The sequence below is a fragment of the Sapajus apella genome, unplaced genomic scaffold, assembly GCF_009761245.1.
Source record: "Sapajus apella isolate SASKATOON/1434 unplaced genomic scaffold, GSC_monkey_1.0 scaffold82, whole genome shotgun sequence".
In the NCBI taxonomy this organism is placed as follows: domain Eukaryota; kingdom Metazoa; phylum Chordata; class Mammalia; order Primates; family Cebidae; genus Sapajus; species Sapajus apella.
The window spans coordinates 1361597-1380304 of NW_022437022.1; the positions used below are offsets into that span (position 1 = coordinate 1361597).

The window sequence follows — 18708 nt, forward strand, 5'->3', positions numbered from 1 at the left end:
CTGCCTGCGTCGGCCTCCCAAAGTGCTAGGATTACAGGTGTGAGCCACCGCGCCTGGCCTCTAAATAGATTTTAAATGGTAATACAATCTTCAGACATGGAGAATCACTATTACTAACCACTTCCGTGCCCTAGAGGCACAAAATGGGCTATGCATTGCAGTTGTACCTTGGACATTGATTGCTGGTTTGACGTTGGACAAGTTGCTTCACTTCTCTGAATTGTTATGCTAGACATCGCATGTCCAGATCACAAATCTCAACCTTAAAGTTGCAGGGTGGGACTTCCGGTTTCCAAGGACCCTCAGGCTCTGTAGGTCTACCAAAATTGCTGTAACCAGATTCTGGAAAGGCTCTGGGCCTGGCTGACCACACTAGATGGCATTTCCTTTGGCACTTGGCCTAACGTACTGGGGCCAGAGGGTCTCTCACACCTCTGCAAAGCTGGCCGCAGTTCCAGCCCATGCTCCCAACCCTCCAGCTGCCCTTCCTGTCTGTGTGCACATCTCACATGGAGGCCTCCCCAAGCCAGTGTAATAATTCCCAGTTTCCTTACACCTTCACAGGCAGGCAGTCCCAGAGTCCTGAGACAGAACAGAGCCCGATAGTAGAGTGAGCCTGGCTCTGCCTTCCTGGTCCCTGACAATCACCATGAAAAGAACATCGAAACTCTCTTTCCTCCTGCTCTTGTTCAGCAGAATGACACCTCCTTGCTTGGGGAATTGCATGAGTGTACTCACTTTCAGAAAATGTTCCTAACCTATTTTTATGTAACTATTAATCCTCAGTTCTGAGCATTATCAGCTCAGAAAGAAGGTGCCACGGGTCTCACTGTCAAACAAGGAGAGACTGAAATGTACTTCTGGGGAAATTTAAAATTCCAGGGCTTACACTATTTATCTTTAATATGTGCTCACAAGAAAGAAAACAGGAATTGCCTGACAGACGTCCCTGGGGAGCTGCAGGCCCACGCTATCCCGATGACCTGGTTTGCTGCAGAAAGCGTGGGCCGAGCAGAGCAGTACTAAAAGCATGCTGTTTTGTATGGTTTCACACACAAAGAATTTCAGTGTGTCTGTTCCCCAGAGTTATGATGGTCCACGTGGTAAGAATGAGAATATCTGTGAAAGAGAGAGGATCAGGTGATCAGGCCCAGGTGAGTTTACTAAACTCATTTGTCATCAGTCTAAAACCATTCAGCATGAATTTCTGAAGATGGTTAAAGTTTAAGTAGGCAGTGTCTACTTAAGAAGACTATTGGAAACTGCTAAAATCTGGTGTGATACTGTGCACATAGAAGCTTGATGCATATTGATTGAATGACTGAACGAATTCACAGTTGACGAAACATTGCCCTGTGGCCTGAGATCCAATCTGTTCCATGTAGTAGATAATCCAAAACAGAAAATGCATTTGCAAGCTCTCCTAGGGAAAGCCCCTGCACAGTGAAAGAACTTTTCTCTTACTTGCTTTTTAGGTGATGGGCAAAGAATAAGACAAAGTAAGGTGTCACCCAGAAACGGGACAAAAAAATGCTCTTCAAAATATATTTTAAAAATTGTAAAAAAAAAATAATGATCTTTAATCTCTGCTCCTCCAGCAAAGGAAGAGGTAAAAATTAATGAGGTGCATAGACCTGCCCTCTTCCTCTGCTTTGTCGTTCACTGCAGTTTTTCTTTCACTGGTTTTCATTCACCATGGAAGCCAGATTTGAGGTCTACGTCAGAGGTGGGCTTTGCCGGCTGCCATGGGAATCCCAGCTTTGGAGTGCTGTTGCTGTAGCTGCACTTGCCAGAATTTAAATTGGAGTGGCTGGTGTTTCCATGGAGCCTGTTGTCTTCAATTTTTATCATTAATAATCACATCTTCATTTGGATTAAATACCTCTTAATATTTGATTGGGGCTGAGCACAGTGACTCATGCCTATAATCCCAGCACAAGATGGGCAGATCACTTGAAGTCAGGAGTTTCAGGACAGCCTGGCCAACATGGTGAAACCCCATCTCTACAAAAAATACCAAAATTAGCTGGGCATGGTGGCATGTGCCTGTAAACCCAGCTACTCAGGAGGCTGAGGAACGAGAATCGCTTGAACCTGGGAGGTTGCAGTGAGCCGAGATCACACCACTGCACTCCAGCCTGAGTAACAGAACAATACTCTGTCTAAATATGTGTGTGTGTGTGTTTACTCTTGGTGGGAGAGTCAAGATACTTCTCTCCCCAACCACACTCCTTGCTTTAGCCACCGTTTCCAGAGTTGAATGCTATTTTAAAACTTTGGACAATGGTTGCAGGTTCTGCGGACATGAGAATGTTTGAATTCTGTCTTTCTGTGAGGTCTGGGATGAGCCACATCGTGGCAGAAGCAGGACAGAGTGACTTAGCACTGGGACCCCATGACTGTTGCACAGGAGCACAGCACACCTTCAGAGGGCCTTCTGAGTTCCCACGTTTCTCCCCACAGTGCCTCTGGTATAGTTTTCATCTCGATTTTCTCTCAGAAGGACCCGATTTCATAAAACTACCTTCATTCATTTCTCATTCAAGCAAATAGTCAAATATAATTAGGAACTTTTGTGTGTAATTATAATTGGTCTTGATGGTGATAATATTTTTGAGAAACATGGTATTAGTAAGATCTTAAACATTAAAAGCTAACATGATTTGCCAACAAATATCCTGTTTTATGAAATATATTCAAGTATTTTCTGAAGAGTAGCATACTGCAGCCCTTCAATAAGCATTTCTTCAATTGAATGAAAACAAAGGGCAAAATTACTAACTTTATAAACATTTAGCTTAGAATGTGACCTGAATTGACCAATTCTGTTGATCCATCCAATCTGCCATATTCCCAGAATAATTATATTCTATCAAAGTAGAGAAAACAAACATCAAAAACTCATAATGAATGAATCTAGCCTGGTCTTTTAAGCACATTTCTGCTCTCTGCTCAGAAACAAGAGACATTTAGTGCGTACATGTGAGATTTGCCTTCCATTATTCTAAGACAAAGATTAGGAGTATATTATACATTTAACAATGACTTTCATTTTTAAAACTGATTATAATGCTTTCATCGTTTGCCAAATTTTCAGGCTACAATAAACTTATGATCATATTAAAATTTTACTTGCCATCAAAAAGAATAATGCCCATAAATGATTGTAAAGTATTGAACAAATAATTTTGAGACAATAGTATTATAAATGGAGATAAACCTCATTGCTCCACTATTTGAAATGACGATTATGTCAAGTCCTGGTTCTGACTGTTGTGAATTAAAGGAAAGCATTTACTCTGCCTTTTAGGAGGAACTGAAGTTTACCTTGGATAATAAGGGAAAGCATCTTATTATGAAAAACTCCACACTAATGTGTGTAGAGTAAATGATAGCTTTAGAAAATAACCATTTTTAACCTCCAAGTAAATAATAGATTTTTACAAAAATTACCAATGGATTCTAGAACTATTGTGAATTGCAAATGACAAAACCATACCTATGCAATAGAAAGATGGAAGGGTCGCCATTAGCCAGTTAACTGAAGTTAGCATCCCAGTAGTATGTCTGGTGGGAGACAGTATGGGGCCACAGGGAAACACTGCAGCGTGTCCTTGCTCAGCACATCATCTGAACTCCATCACCCGCATGTGACTAGGCCATTAAACCAAGGGTCACTCGCACCTGTTTGCTAGGATAGTCCTGTTTTGTGCCTGTTATTTGGGTACAATTATTGGTAAGATCTCTTTCACTCTCAAAATATTCCAGTGTGGATAAAGTGCAGAGTTATCCTATTTATTCCTAACTTCCAGTATACAGGCAATACAGGAGACAGAAGAATAAGTGAAGTGGTACCATGAGGAAAGAAAGAATCGGTCAATCCAGAAAGCAGAACATTCCACAGAATCGCCCTGCTTTCTTCCCGGCATCGATGTCATGAAAATGAGGGGTAAAGTGGGGCTGGGGCTGGTGTGAGGCTTTCTAGACTATATGAAACCCAAGGCACACGCCAGTCAAAATGCAGTGCATGGACCTGGATTGGGTCTTGGTTTGGAATAACAAAAAATAAAAGCTTGAATGATAGATATATGGGAATCATTGAGGAGAGTTGATTGTAGAAGACATTGGAGAATTATTATTATTTTGTGAAATGTATGTGAAAGGAAGAAAATATTATTTATTATTGACCTCTGTAGTGGTAATTCCCTAACTGATGGTTACATATAACCATACTTATTTATATAACCATATTGATTTATATATATCCCCCGAATGTTACCCTGGGCAGGACAGCTATCTCTGTCTTGGCTCTGCTTTTTTGGGGAAACCAAAATAAGACCCAGCTAAGAAATCAAATGACCAAGAAGATGTGAGGAAACGTCTTTTCCAAGTGACTGATTGATTGTGAAAAGATGTACAAATGCATTCTGGCTGCAAAATTTTCCTGTGTTGAATTCAGAGACTTTTCACAAGGAAAGGCTTCAGATGAACATTGAGAAAATAAAAGCTGTAACAAAACCAAACCATAGTGAATATTATAAATGCAGCTCTAGTCCACAGGACAGTCTGGAAGTGTGGGGGGTGCAGAGGACTGCAGGCTGGTATTCTTTTGGACCTGATCTGTATACCCAGGTCACTGACAGTAAGAACATCTTCGGGGGTAGGAGGGTGATGAATGAATTAGACTCAGGCCACTACACTAAGTTGAGAGCCTTGACTCTTTTTTTTTTTTTTTTCTTAAATGGAGTTTTGCTCTTGTCACCCAGGCTGGAGTGCAATGGCAAGATCTTGGCTCACTGCAGCCTCCATCTTCCAGGCTCCAGCGATTCTCCTGCCTCAGCCTCCCTAGTAGCTGGGATTACAGGCGCCTACCACCACGCCTACCTATTTTTGTTGTTGCATTTTTAGCAGAGACGGGGTTACACGACGTTGGCCAGGCTGGTCTCGAACTCCTGACCTCAGGTGATCTGCCCCCTTCGGCCTCCAGAAGTGCTGGAACTACAGGCATGAGCTACCACGCCTGGCTCTTGACCCACTTTTAGACCAGTTGCAGGTGATGTGCCACAGAGACCTGTGTGTAGCTCCCATCACTCATGCCGGGCACCGGGGCAGTGGATGAGGGTCGCAGCAGCAAAGTCATTGCTAGAAAGGAAAACCAGTGCAGACAGCTCGATGGCCAGCTGACTAAACAGAGAGGAAATGTTGGGGAATTTCCAGGAGGGAGAACACAGAAAAGCAAAAAGTAGAGAAGAGAGAAAGGGAAGGACAAAGGTGTTAGCAAGTTTCCCTCCAGAGGTGGTGCTTGTTCTAGTCTCTTCAGAGCTGCCTTCAGAAAAGTCAGCTCAGGTCCCTGGAGATGACAGCAGCCATCGCCAGGAAGAGTGGGGTAGGTAGATGCAGAAAATTAACTCCCTTTTTGACATGAAAGTGACAGCTCTGTTTTGAGAGACCCGTGAAATAAGCCCATGTCACATAAGGTTTTCTTTTATAATAGAGTATCTATATAATTTTAATTTTTCTATAATAGGATTGTGTGCAGCACAAAACAATAGGCACATTCATGTTTATTCATTAACAGTCCTGGGGCTGTTTCTCATCAGTACTGTAAGTTCTTATTCAAGAAAGTTTTACTTACGCCCAACTATTTATAAAATTAAACAGTAAAGTCATCGCTTAACTTAAGACCTGCCTTTTAAAGTGTGAGTGTGTCAAGGAGACATCAATTCTCAGGGAATCTAATTGTTTCAAAACTATTGGGGTTTCTTTTTTTGTTAAATGAGAAAAAATTCCCTTGACTATGTGTGAGGGTGTGAGTGAGCTACATGTGTATCTGAGTGTATGAGTGTGTGTGAGTGAATATGTGTGTGATTGTGTGAGGGAGTGTGTGTGAGTGACCTTGTGATTGTGTAATGAGCATGTGTGTGTGAGGGAGTATGTGAGTGTATGTGTAATGAATGTGTGAGAGTGTGACAGTGTGAGTGTGTGTGGGCATGTGTGTGAGAGTGTGAGTGTGTGAGGAAGTGTATGAGTGTGTGAATGAGTGTGAGCATGTGTGTGTTGGAGGAGTGTATGAATGTGTGAGGGTCAGCATGTGTGTGAGGGAGTGCATGTGTGATAAGTGAGTGTGAGTGTGGGCATGTGTGTGTGAGTGTGGGGAGTGTATGAGTGTAATGAGTGTGAGTGTGAGCATGTGTGAGTGTGAGGGGTTGAGTGTGTGTGAGCTTATATGAGTGTGAGTGTGAGGAAGTGTATGAGTGATGAGTGACTGAGTGTAAGCATGTGTGAGTGTGGGGGGTTGAGTGTATGTGTGTGAGCATATGTGAGTGTGAGTGTGAGGGAGTGTATGAGTGTGTGATGAGTGAGTGTGAGTGTGAGCATGTGTGGGAGTTGAGTGTATGAGTGTGTGTGAGAGCATGTGAGGGTGTGTGAATGTGAGTGTGTGAGGAAATATATGAGTGTGTGATGAGTGTGTGAGCACATGTGAGCGTGGAGGTTGGGTTGTGTGTGTGAGCATATGTGAGTGAGTGTGAGGGAGTGATGAGTGAGTGTGAGCATGTGTGATTGTGGAGGTTGAGTGTATGTGTGTGAGCATATGTGAGTGTGTGAGGGAGTGTATGTGTGTGATGAGTGAGAGCATGTGTGAGTGTGGGGGGGTTGAGTGTATGAGTGTGTGAGAGTGTGAACATATATGTGTGTGAGCATGTGTGAGTGTGAGCGTGAGTATGAGTGTGTGATGAGTGTGTGTGAGTGTGAATGAGCGTGCAAATGCGTGAGTACAGCCATGTTGCCCAACAGTAAACGAGGCCGGAGTGTGTAGTCAAATGCCTTGAGTTGAAATCCTGTCTCTCTCTGCTTCCTACTAGTTTTGAGACTAGACTGACATTAATTTTTGTGAGACTGCTTTTAGGGCTGTAAAATAAACATAATACCTATTTTACAGAAGTTTTGTGAAGCTTGAATGAGATAATTTGGGTGAAGTGCCAATCCCAGTACCTGGGCCATCCTGTGTCTAACAGATGCAAGTGACTGTCATTTTGTGCTCATCTCCTTTTCTTCCGATGAATTTTGATGCACAAACCTTGTAAGATGGTCTGTATTCATTTGGAATATCAGAGAACTACATGCAGAAGGAAAAGTGGCAATGCCAGCCCTTGCACGTTTATCTAAATGCCACCACTTGGCTGAGATGCTCCATAAGGTCACAGCGACAGGGCTTTGCGTGAGCCCCAACTGATGGCTTGCTCTCCTGCGAGTCTCTTGTCATGGAAAGCTGGGGGTGTGGAGAGCATAGGTTGTGTTGGGTGAGGCTGCAGGGAGATTTCAGGGAGCCCACTGTCAGCCGTGCAGCTGCACCCCATACACCCCGCCTCCAGGTCTCAGGCAGCAGGGAGGGGACTCGCAGGGTCTCCCACTGTCTGGAATGTCCTTTACTTGGCAAAATAACCTCTACTAATAAGAGCTTGCATTACGGTTTTTTTTTTTTTCCTGATTACAGGATTTTGGAATCTGTAAATGGAATTTTATCTTTTTCATATTGAATTATCTCTTTTCTTATAAAGCCCAGGATTTCTTACAATTAAGAAACAGAAAAGAATAAAAAGAATGGGACTGGGTAGAGAGAAGGCTTGTGGTGGTTTGGCTCATCCATTTAGTAATAATTCTTAGCCTGAAGCTCAGTGCCTTCAGTGATTAACTTCCATATAAAGCCCAGTTTCAATGCTTGGCCCGAGGCAGTCTTATAGTCTGTTGTATGAAACAATGTGAGGGCTTCGTTCTGCCTTTTCATACATATTGTGCTATTTTTGAGCATTTGAATCTGCATTATGAAATGGACATCTAATTCTTAAGGGGAATGAAGGGAACAGAGAACAGTCTGCCCCCACCCTGCCACCACTGTGCCTGCCAGCCTTGCTCACCAGACGGGAAGGGCTGGGAGATGTTTCACTCAATGGGAATCCCAGCAGAGAAAATAGAAGAGACACTTAAGACCTCTAAATATGTATTTGTCAGTAAAATCTATTGACTGCGTGAATGCTGGATGCCACAACAATCACCTACAAACATTTTAACTGCATTACATCAGCTAGGAGTGCTGGGCGATCCGCTGGAAATAGAGCGGCGTTTGGATGCTGGAGTCTGGAGTTGAGGAGACGCCTGGGCTGGAGATGTAACCTGGGTGTGGCAGCGTCGGGACCGCACAAGGCCTGATACTGGAGAAGTCACCCGGGACTGAATCTGGTGGAATCTGGGGCAAGGAGAGGAATCCTGCAGTGGAGACTGGGAAAGTGGAGGTGCCAGCCAAACAGAGGCAAACGAAAGCTTCCGAAGGAGACAGCGAGCCAGAGAGCCAAGTGCCTTGAGAGGAGGAGCATGGTGAGACCCCTGGTGACTTTCTGGTGGCGACAGAGCACCTGCACCGGGCCGCAGCAGTGATGCTGATCAACTTAGTTACTTCCCAGTTCCCTTAGAGGGAGCCACTCTGGCCCTCTGCAGTCTGTGTTCTGCTCCATCCAGAGGACATCTTTAGCAATGGCCTTCCACTTGACAGTGATTCATCCTCAGGATGAAAACCCAGCCTGGTTGTTAGATGTTTGCTCAGGTTTCACGTTTGCCTTCGGTGGATTAGAGCAAGTAGGGCAGGGGAGAATATTGCAGGCCTGAGAAGCAGCAGGTGTGGGAATGCAGGTGCATGACTGGGGGCGGCTCCCTGTAGACACTGAAGAACTGCGTCGGTGGGTGGGAGCCACCACCCCGGGGGACAGGAGTCACAACCCAGGGGGCAGGAGCCACTACCCAGCAGGCAGGAGCCACAACCTGGCAGGCAGGCGGGGCTGCATGAGGAGGGCCTGAGCCAGGCCCAGGTGATTGATTCCACCTGCCACAGCAGAACATCATTGTGGTTTCATAGCACATGGGAGGAGGCTCACATGTGTGCTGCACAGAGCTGACTTTGGACCTCAAGGCAAGTGGATGGTAAGGATTGTGTGGAGATTCAAGGAAGTCCCTAAAAATGCGTGTCATTGGAGTGTGATTAAAGAGGTTCTTCTCACTTTGTCCCCACAAGCTAGCAAAGCCCAAGAAACACATTTCCTAAATGGCGAGATTGAACTGGGGAAGGAACATCCTGCTGACCCAGCCAGAGACTCTTAGTCTGGCAGCGCCTGCCACTGCAAAGCTGAGGGTGTGGGATATGGAGCCGTGAGACGCGCCTATCCTCGTCCTTCTCAGAAATGAGCGGTGTCTCCCAAGCCATCAAAACACACCCAGAGATGTCACCTCCGGTGTCTCAGAAACTGTGAACAGAAATCAGGGAGACTGGAAAACACAGGGGAATTTACCACGGAAAATAAACATTAAAATAAATCAGAGGACCGTGACAGCGCCGTTCACAAAAGCCAAGACGTGGAAACAACCCAAATGTCCATCTACAGGTGGATAAAGAAGTTACAGCATATTTACATGCCATGGACCGTGATCCAGCCCTAAGAAGAAGAATTCTGCAATGTGTGGCAGCATGGGTGAGCCTGGAGGACACAGAAAGACAGATGCTGAGTGATCTCACTGGTGTGATGAATCTAAAACAGTCAGGTTCACAGAATCAAAAAATCTCAAGCTATCCCCCACCTTGGCTTTCTAACGCTTCAGGAGGCCAGGGTGGGAGGATAGCTTGAGAAGAGGAGTTTGAGATCAGCCTGGACAACACAGCGAGACCCCATCTCTGCAAAAATATTTTTTAAAAATTAGCTGGGCATGGTGGTATGCACCTGTAGTCCCAGCTACTTGGCAGGCTGAGGCAGGAGGATCTCTTGAGCTCAGGAGCTGGTTGCTGGGGTTAAGGGATGGGAGAAATAAGGAGTTGCTGATCAATGGGCATACAATTTCAGTAATGCAAGAGCAAGCTCCGCAGGCCTGCTGTGCAACCGTGCAGCTATAAGCAACGGTCATGCATCGTATTCGTGAAATGTCAAGAGGGTAGATCGCATGTTCAGTACTCCCGCCAACAAGAAAATAAAAACATTAGGGAAAGTTGTAAATACTATTGGGATGCAAGATGCATAACAAGACACAGTGTACTCAATCCACACACCTTCCAGCTTGGAATGGCCCCGTATGGCTTTATAGGAAACTGAGAAGAGCGGGACTCCACGGCGAACGACAGCAAGAGCTCCCACGTGCAGAGACGGCCGATGGGGTCTCAACGCCGCCCATCAGGAGTCAGACATCCCAGAGCCATCTCATAAACTGTTCAGTGTCAGAATCAGCCATGTCTCTGGGCAACTTACCCCTGCCCTGTCCACTGCCAAGAAGATAAGAATTCACCCCCGCCACACACAGAATTTGTTATCACTTTTAATGACAAAATGCTATGGAAGCTGCTTATTGGCTTATTACAATTTTATTTTTATCCAAACTTCTTTCAATTAACAGGAACAATGTAAAAGGAGGCTTCCTCCCCCAGACAAGTGTTCAAACAGAGCACGCCTGTTTTTAGGGCATAGTCCATGGAGTAGTCAGACATCTTTTCAAAAGTGTATTTCCCTTCTCCCTCCTCTCTCCTCAACCTTGTGGAGCATCTAACTGGAAAAAAATCCTAGAAATATAATTATGAAAATAAATATTGTGCTTCCAACATTGGATGAATATGATGCCAGCCTTACTTCTTCCCATTAAAGACATGCTTGTCCACAAAGTATTTACTAGAAGTTAGAAAATCTCTGAATATTTATGGAAATATGCAAGAATTACAGTTTAGTGATGTGGTAATAAATGTACTGACATAGCGACCCTGGAAATTAGTTTGCACATCATCAGAGCGTGCCTTCCTCTTGCCAGCAGATTATACAGTTTGAAAATTGACAGTTCCCCAAATGCGGCCTTTGTCTTTCTCTTCCTCTCCTTCCCTCTCCACGCCAGCCCGTCTCTTTCTCTGGTGCAAACACACACAATTTGATTACCAGTTTAAATTACCAGTGTCGAATTGTCAATATTATAATGACCATGAGTAAACCATACATTTTTTTCCATATATGCAAAAAAAGTGACTGAGAACCTAATGGAGAAAAGTAAGATAAAGCATGTCTTTGGCAAGTAATGAAAGAACTGAGCGTTAACATTTTCATCGGCTGAAAGCAAAGGCAAACTCCAGTGGCCGCACGGTGTTCACTCCCATGGGAGTTCATCCTGGTGTGGGAAAACCATCCTTCTGGATGTTGCTGGATTAACATATTCCAGGCAACAATCTGTGCAGTTAGTATTTGCTATTTTCTTATATAATGCTTATCTTAATCAACCTGACATATCTTGATCAAAATTACTAGTGGCCAGGAATAAAAATCTGTAAAATAATATAAACTTTTCCTTTGTACACTCAGGCCCCCAGGAATGAACAAATTTATTCAGGTATAAGCTTCACAACCGGTTTCAAGGCTAAATGTGAGTTAAAATTATGCTTGATGAATTGATCAAAGGTGCTCCCATATTAAAATACTTGCTAAGTTTGGTCATCTGTGGCGAATTCCTTGTGAAATTCTGATATGGTTGTACAAATCTGACTACATTTTTATTTACTGGAGGCTTATTATGGAACAGAATCTGTTGAACAAATAATGTACTTCAAATTTAAATTTAAAAGAATCATTAACTTCTACCTGTCGTGATCAGCCAGCATTTGTCTGTGGCATGGTACTCAGCACTGCCTCCGCCCTGAACTCCAGACCCTACAGTCTCAGCATCTGTGTCAGGGTCACTCCTGCACCTTCCCCTCCAGCCCCTCACACCCCCCAGCATGCTCTGCCCCTCCCTTAGCCAGAAGAGGAGCCTTGTGGCCGCCACCAGGAGCTGTCCCAGCACTGCCTTTTCCTCTCTCCCTCCCTCTTCCCACCTCCCCTCCCGGGGATGGTGCCCTCACTGGCCTGCCCTGTGTCCTGCTTGTCTCCACTGAATACCTACCCCTCCCAGGGATGGTGCCCTCACTGGCCTGCCCTGTGTCCTGCTTGTCTCCACTGAATACCTAAAGCATCTGCCTTAGGCTTTCTCCCTCATTCAGACCTGCAAAGACGGCTGCATACAAAGTAACAGTCGAAATGATGGATTATGGAATAAAAAACAGAACTTTTAAATATCCATCCTGCTTTCATTTGGATAAACTGACTTATTTCCTGTAGAATTAGCAATAGTTCTGAATCCCTTCTTCAGTGACGAGGACAGGATTCTTAGATGAAATATCTCCTGAAAGCTAACAGAAGCTGAGGGAAGAGTACACCTGCTTAGGAAAGAAGTAGTCTTGAAAGGGGACGTAATACTTGATCGGTCACCCAAATGAAGCATAAATCTCATTATGTACTCAAAATATAATTAAATTAGGTAGTGTAATTCTTTTTTCTCTTCAAAATACAACAAATATCTCATTTTCTGATTATAAAGTAACAGGTAATCATTCAAAGACTGTCAGAAAAAACTTAGAAAAATATTAAAATCACACTTGTAATAACTTTTGCCTGAAACCTCAGCACACAAAGGTAACATTTTATTCGGTACATAATATATGTAGGTATATGCTATATATGTTGCACGTGGCTACCAAAACATGAAACATGCATGTGGCTACCATATAGTCATAACCCACGTTTTCAGTTAATTATAGCAGGATTGGCTTTGCATCTTAGTAAACACAGATTGCATAATATAAATAAATACAGATTTAAATGAATGTCTATAAATCACACTTTCACTGAGGAACATGAAGGTGATCTCTAATTTATGCTAGGTTATGCTAAATATAGCAAACAAGTTACAGAAATTCTGGGTCAAGAGGTGTTGGAAGAGCTTTTAAAATATTTATTCCTATGGTTTCAGATCAGAAAATTGATTCTCAGATTATTTTAGTCCTGATCACTAATGTTTCATCCTGAGTTTGCAGTGGAGTGGATGGCACACTGTTAGCCAGTCTTCTGATTATAATAAACCTTCTCTCCAGATAGGATACCTGCAGATTGCTTGGCCCACAGGATAAGTTCAGTAAGTTTTATTGAATGGATAAATTACTGAATAAGAAAATAAGTTATGGTTAAAGTAGTTAGATAACTAACTTTTCTGGGTGGTTGCTCCTGCAAAGAAGCATTCTGTAAAACTCTAGTTCTGTATATCTCCTAATACTGTTACAGACAGCTATGCTTGTCTCTTACATCGTTTATTCATGCTTTCAGTAATTAGGGTGCATTTTCTACATGCTCACCAGGCCAGAGCAGCTGGACGGGTTGGAACACCATTGTTATTAGTATCCAATCCTAGTTCTTCAGGCTGGAAAACATTATCTTTTCATTTCTTGCAAAGCATTCACTATTCATCAACGCTCAGAAATTTGTGCGACTTTTGTCTGTAGAAATTCTCTTGTTTTTACTTGGGTTATTTTAATGGCTATTTATTAATAACTTAATGATCATGGCACTTTGTATTATTTCTACATGGGAAATTTATTAAGTTTTATCTCGTTTCTTTAAGAGAGAGCTAACATTTTCTTCATGTTTGTAATTTTTACATCATCGTCTGTGAGGTCTTATTCACTAAATTGAATTTGAAAATATCCACTGAGAATAATTTGCTGCCAAAGAATATATTTAATTATTCACTTATACATTCTAGAATGAAGCAAGGAAATGTTAATAAACACTAATTTAAACTACAGAATAATTACTAATAGAGTTGCTGTTATTGTATATGTGAAGATTTGAAATTAGTAACCTATCTTTCATAAGATAATCATTAGTAAATATCAAAAAATAAAAAGGAAAGATAACTATAAATGTCCAGCTTTCTAATCAAGTTTTTATGACTCAGAGGTTCATCCATGTAGAGTTGCTTTAATATTCTTATTTCAGGAATAGAGAAGTTCCTCCATCTTTTTTTTTTTCTGATAACAAAAACTCTGTTATCAGATCCGTAGGACATCATGGAAATCAGGGAACAATAAGCTGAAGTGTCATTTGGTGAGATTCATCAGCCTCATTAATGCAAACAGCCCATGCCCATCTTTATTTTACAAAAGCTGCAGGAAGGTGCCCTCCCAGTTTTCCCATAAACGGTCATGTAGAAAATCAGTCTGCTCCTTCTGTGAAGGAGAAATGCTTCTTTATCCTTCACATATAAATTCAAATTATTTTGATACTAACCCATGTTAATGTTTACTTTATCTTCAAAATGAGTTAGTGATGTTTTGGAAAATAATGTTGATGTGCTCACAAACTGAACTTGAGTTTGCTAATTACTCTTTTCATGTAGCACTTACTGGGTTTAAGAGCACGGCCAACCCTGTGCAATGCAGGCCTCCCTCCACCTGGAGTCACCCCTCCTTGGAACTCCTGAGACGATCGCAGGGCACACTGCCCAATTTAGAATGTATCAGGGGCTGTTTCTCTATGTGTGAAGTCACTCCCACCAGACATGCACTCTGTTAAACACTGAGATTAGGTCTTAAATAACCTCTTTCCTTCATGCAGTAGACTCTCAATAAATTGATTACATAGCTAAAACGTTATTCTGTAATACATCTTTCAGGTCAGTATTTTAGGAAGTCGCAACTCATGGTGAATATTGTTGAATGACATTAATGAAGAATATGGTGACCACTAATTTAAGAGTTACTAAAGCAGTTTCAAATGAATTATGAAAGTGGTTATTAAAAACATTTTAATGAGAAACACATTATTTTAAAGATACTTGTTCTGCACTCTATCACAGGCATTCGAACCTGTTTGCACATCGAAATCACCTTGTTGAAATACAGAATCTGGGTTGGGGTGTATGAAAAGACAATTAAGAATCCATTTCTGAAAGTTCTCAGGCAATGCTAACATGCAGCTGCATTTGGGAACCCACTGACCAGAAGTCTCACTTCAGCCTTAATTATCTTTTATCCCCTTAATAAAAGAGAACTGTTTTTGGAAGATATCTGAATTACTTTGACTTAGAACGAAGACTATTTTACAAGATGCGGAAATTTGATAAAAGGCTATGATTTTTCATAGGGCAATGGATTTAGAGGCTGTTAAATTTTGATAATGCCAAGTGGTTAAGAATCTGGTTTAATACATAAAAGCATAACAATAATGACAACAGTAATAGTATTTTCTTAGCACTGACTTGTTTAATTAAGTCTAATTGTCTTTCTGAGGATATCTATGATGCTAATGAAGCCCTCTTTTGAGTTAGAATCTAAGTTTTATTTTACCAGCCAGATAAAACTGTTGAGCATGCAGATGTTAAAGTATCTGCTTTTTCAGAAATTCTGTCCCTCGTCCAGAAAAGGAGTTGATGGGGAAAAATAGGATTTACTGAGTAGCAAGGACATGTGAAGCATTGGGGTAGGCATTTCAGGTAAATAACCTCTCTCCAATCCTCACAGCAACACCAGGAGGAGGCAAGGACTGGAAACCTGTTTTCCAGGCCAGGAGACAGAAGTTCTTCCAGGGGCACACCTTGTCCAGTGACCTGTTACTTGTAAAATACAAAGCAGTGATGAAAGAGTTCATGTCTTGGAAACCCCCAGGGAAGCTGAATTCTCCCACAGAGTTTTAATTGTCCAATCCATGATGATCTATTCTTCTTCTTTGAGCACTAAGACCTTGTGATAGAAAAGAACCTTTGACACTTTGTGGGATAAAGGACACCATTGGTTGTGGTCTTTTCTGTGAAAACCAGCTCCCTAGGAGCTCTCTCAGTATTGAAAAGTCCCAGCCCCAACTCCGCCTTACCCTTTTGACCCTGTCCCAAAGGAACTGGACCAACTAAGTGATTCCATCCCCACAGTAGCCTCCACCCATCTTCATCCAAGCTTGAATATAGTTTCCCATGCAAACCTTATTATGGATGCCACTGAATTCCATCTACCTTGTCTCAGTGTCTGCCGCCAAAGACCACATAATTCTACAGAGTATGTGAGTCATGTACTCATGAATTTATAAGATGAGGAAGTGTATGTAGAGCCACAGAGAGCACCACAAAGTAAGTGTTAGAAAGCTGTGGTTGTGTGAAAACGGCACACAAAAATCTGTATTTGTGCATAGGTTGCCTTTCTTCTTTCCTTCACATTCAGCCGCATTTTAAAAATCACACACCCTTCCCATACAAAAATTGAACTGATTGTACAATTTCCTGCTCCCCACATCCTGTACCTATTTTTTGACAATTGAAGAAATTGTCAAAACCTTAGGACAACTGAAGAAATTTGAATGTTAAATTTCAAAACTTGAATATGGTAGAAGGTAGAATAACACTACGCATATTGTTGTGAAATCTGATTGTACAATTTCCTGCTTCCCACATCCTGTACCCATTAAGTCCTGATGCATCTGCAAGGGCTGGTCTACAGGACGGGTAAGCACGTCCCTGGGCACACAGTAAGACGTAGTTCTTGATGTTCTTTGGAATAGGCGTCTTAGTTTTAGAATTAGTTTATGATTAATACTACGTTTTATGTGGACCTAGGGGAAATATGATGGATTGAGTTAGCAGAGTTCCAAGTTCCAGAGGAAATGTCAGGGGAGGGTTGGATAATTGAGTCCAGTGTTCATCTCTGAAGGTCAAATGAAAAATAGTGAAACCACACTGATCCCTAACTCTGGAAGTACACTCATACACATCAGAACTGCCATGGGCTCAGCCTATTTTTTAGGCAGTTGGCAATACAGGTAATCAGATTTCCCATGCCTTAGCCCTGCTGTGGACTCTGACAAGGTTTGAGAGTTATTTACTGTGAAGATGGCCCAATAAATCCCTGTGAATTGAAGTAAGGGAAGATGCTTGTCTACAGCAATGCCTGTGAGCAGACTTAAATCAGCAATTCTATTTCTCTGAAGCAACAAATCAAACTCATGAAAGGATGACAGTAAAATCCCAGAGGACAATTAACTTGTCAGCAGTTCACATGACTTAGTCCTTTTACAGAGCTACATGCTAACTTTGTGATTAGATTTTGAACTATTAAGAAACTTTTGATTTAAGGAATTCAAGGTGAACATACTTTAACTTCCAGATCACACGTAGGCAGTAAACCAACTACCTTCATTCTCATATTCTTGGGTACTTTTCCATTCTTTAGACTTTTTCACCCTTACCCTCTGGGCCATTGTCTTATTTTCCTGTGGCTGATGTCACAACCCAAATTGTTGTAACCTAAAACAACATAAATTAATTATTTTACAGTTCTTTAAGTTAGAAGTTCGACACAGGCCTCGCTGGGCTAAACTCAAGGTATCGGCAGGGGTGGTTTCTTTTGGAGGCTTCAGGGGAGAGTCCGTCTCCACTTTTCCAGCTTCTTGAGGCCGTCTGCATTCCTGGGCTTGTGGCCCTGCTCCATCTTCCAAGCCAGCCACAGCAGATTGAGTTCCTCTTACTCAGCATTACCCTGACCTCCTCTTCTGCAGACAAGCCTTCCTCTTCCTCCGTCTTCTGTCTCTACCTTTGTCTCTACCTGGGGCTCACCAAGCTCGTCCAGGGTAGCCTCCCGCCTTTAGATCCCTAAGTTAATCATCACGTCTGCAATGTCTTTTTTGCCATGTGAGGTAGCATAGTCATAGGTTCCAGAGTTTCGGTTGTGGACATCTTTGCTGGGGCATCATTCTGCCTGACCACAAGCATGTATCCTGCACTCACCGTGGGCGGCAGTTAGTTGGTATGTGCTTTATTTCTCCACCTGTAAACCGCCGATGAAGAATGTGATTTCTTCTCTCTACCAGATTCACTTACCCTGATCCCAGTGTCTTAGTCTGTACAGTGTGGCCATAACAGAATGCCTGGGACTGGGTATTTAATTTAAAAAAAAATAGATTTATTTAGGTCACAGTTCTGCAGGCTGGGAGGCTCAAGGGCATGGCCCTTGCTTCTGGCAAGGCTAGGGCTTTTGTGGTGCTGCGTCAAAACACGGTGGAGAAGGTCAACGGAGAAATGGACAAGAGCAAAGAGAGGACCCAAGGGCCTCCTGGCTCTGTAAAAAGCCACTCGCATGCGACTGTTCCATTCCATGGGGAACCAACTCAGTCTCACCAAAGTGAGCCCTCACTTCTGTGAGAACAGTGCTGGGCCATTCATGATGGATCTGTATCAATGATTCCAACACTCCCCACTAGGCCCCACCTCCCAGCACCTCCACCAGGGGGACCAAATTTCATCAGGGGTGTGGCAGGGACAAAGCAACCGTATCCACACCATAGCACCAGTCTGGGGGCTGGATGCACCTAAAAAGGGAACAAAAAGCCCAGAGTTTATCCATCCAGCAGTCAAATACCAAATAGATCCAAAAAGTTGGACGATGGCGAAGAACAGGCTGAGTTGGAGGACACACACTATACTGAGTACAACAGAAGCATTGAGGCGGTCAGACCTCAGGCAAATTCAAGGCCAATAGCTGGCACCATGGCGGGAAGATGAAGCTTTGCATAAACATAAGTTCAATCGTTATTTATCGTGTAAGGACTTGGTAACTGAAAAAGTGCAAAGACGGTCCAAACCTCCTAGATGATGCTTCCTTGCAGGGTGAACTTTGGTAAACACTGGGGGATGGAGGAGAGGGGAGTCTGCCTTCCAGGCCTGTCAGTTGCTCTTACTTGTCCTGAGAACACAGGCTCTGATAGAGCATTTGTTGGTCGTCTGCATGGCTGTGACATTTTACTTTATTATTTCTACCTACCACTTTTATAAGTATTTTTTTTCTCT

At 42.8% G+C, this 18708-nt stretch overlaps 1 protein-coding gene and 1 long non-coding RNA gene across 3 annotated transcripts in view; both read left to right on the plus strand.

Moving 5' to 3' along the window:
* PDE10A (phosphodiesterase 10A) overlaps nt 1-18708 on the plus strand; it is a 685830-nt gene that overhangs the window by 202835 nt on the left and 464287 nt on the right. The window lies entirely within an intron of this gene.
* On the plus strand, nt 1109-15900 carry LOC116533473. The gene is made up of 3 exons (XR_004261312.1): nt 1109-1121; nt 3871-3875; nt 15324-15900. It is a non-coding gene; the product is annotated as an uncharacterized LOC116533473 (long non-coding RNA).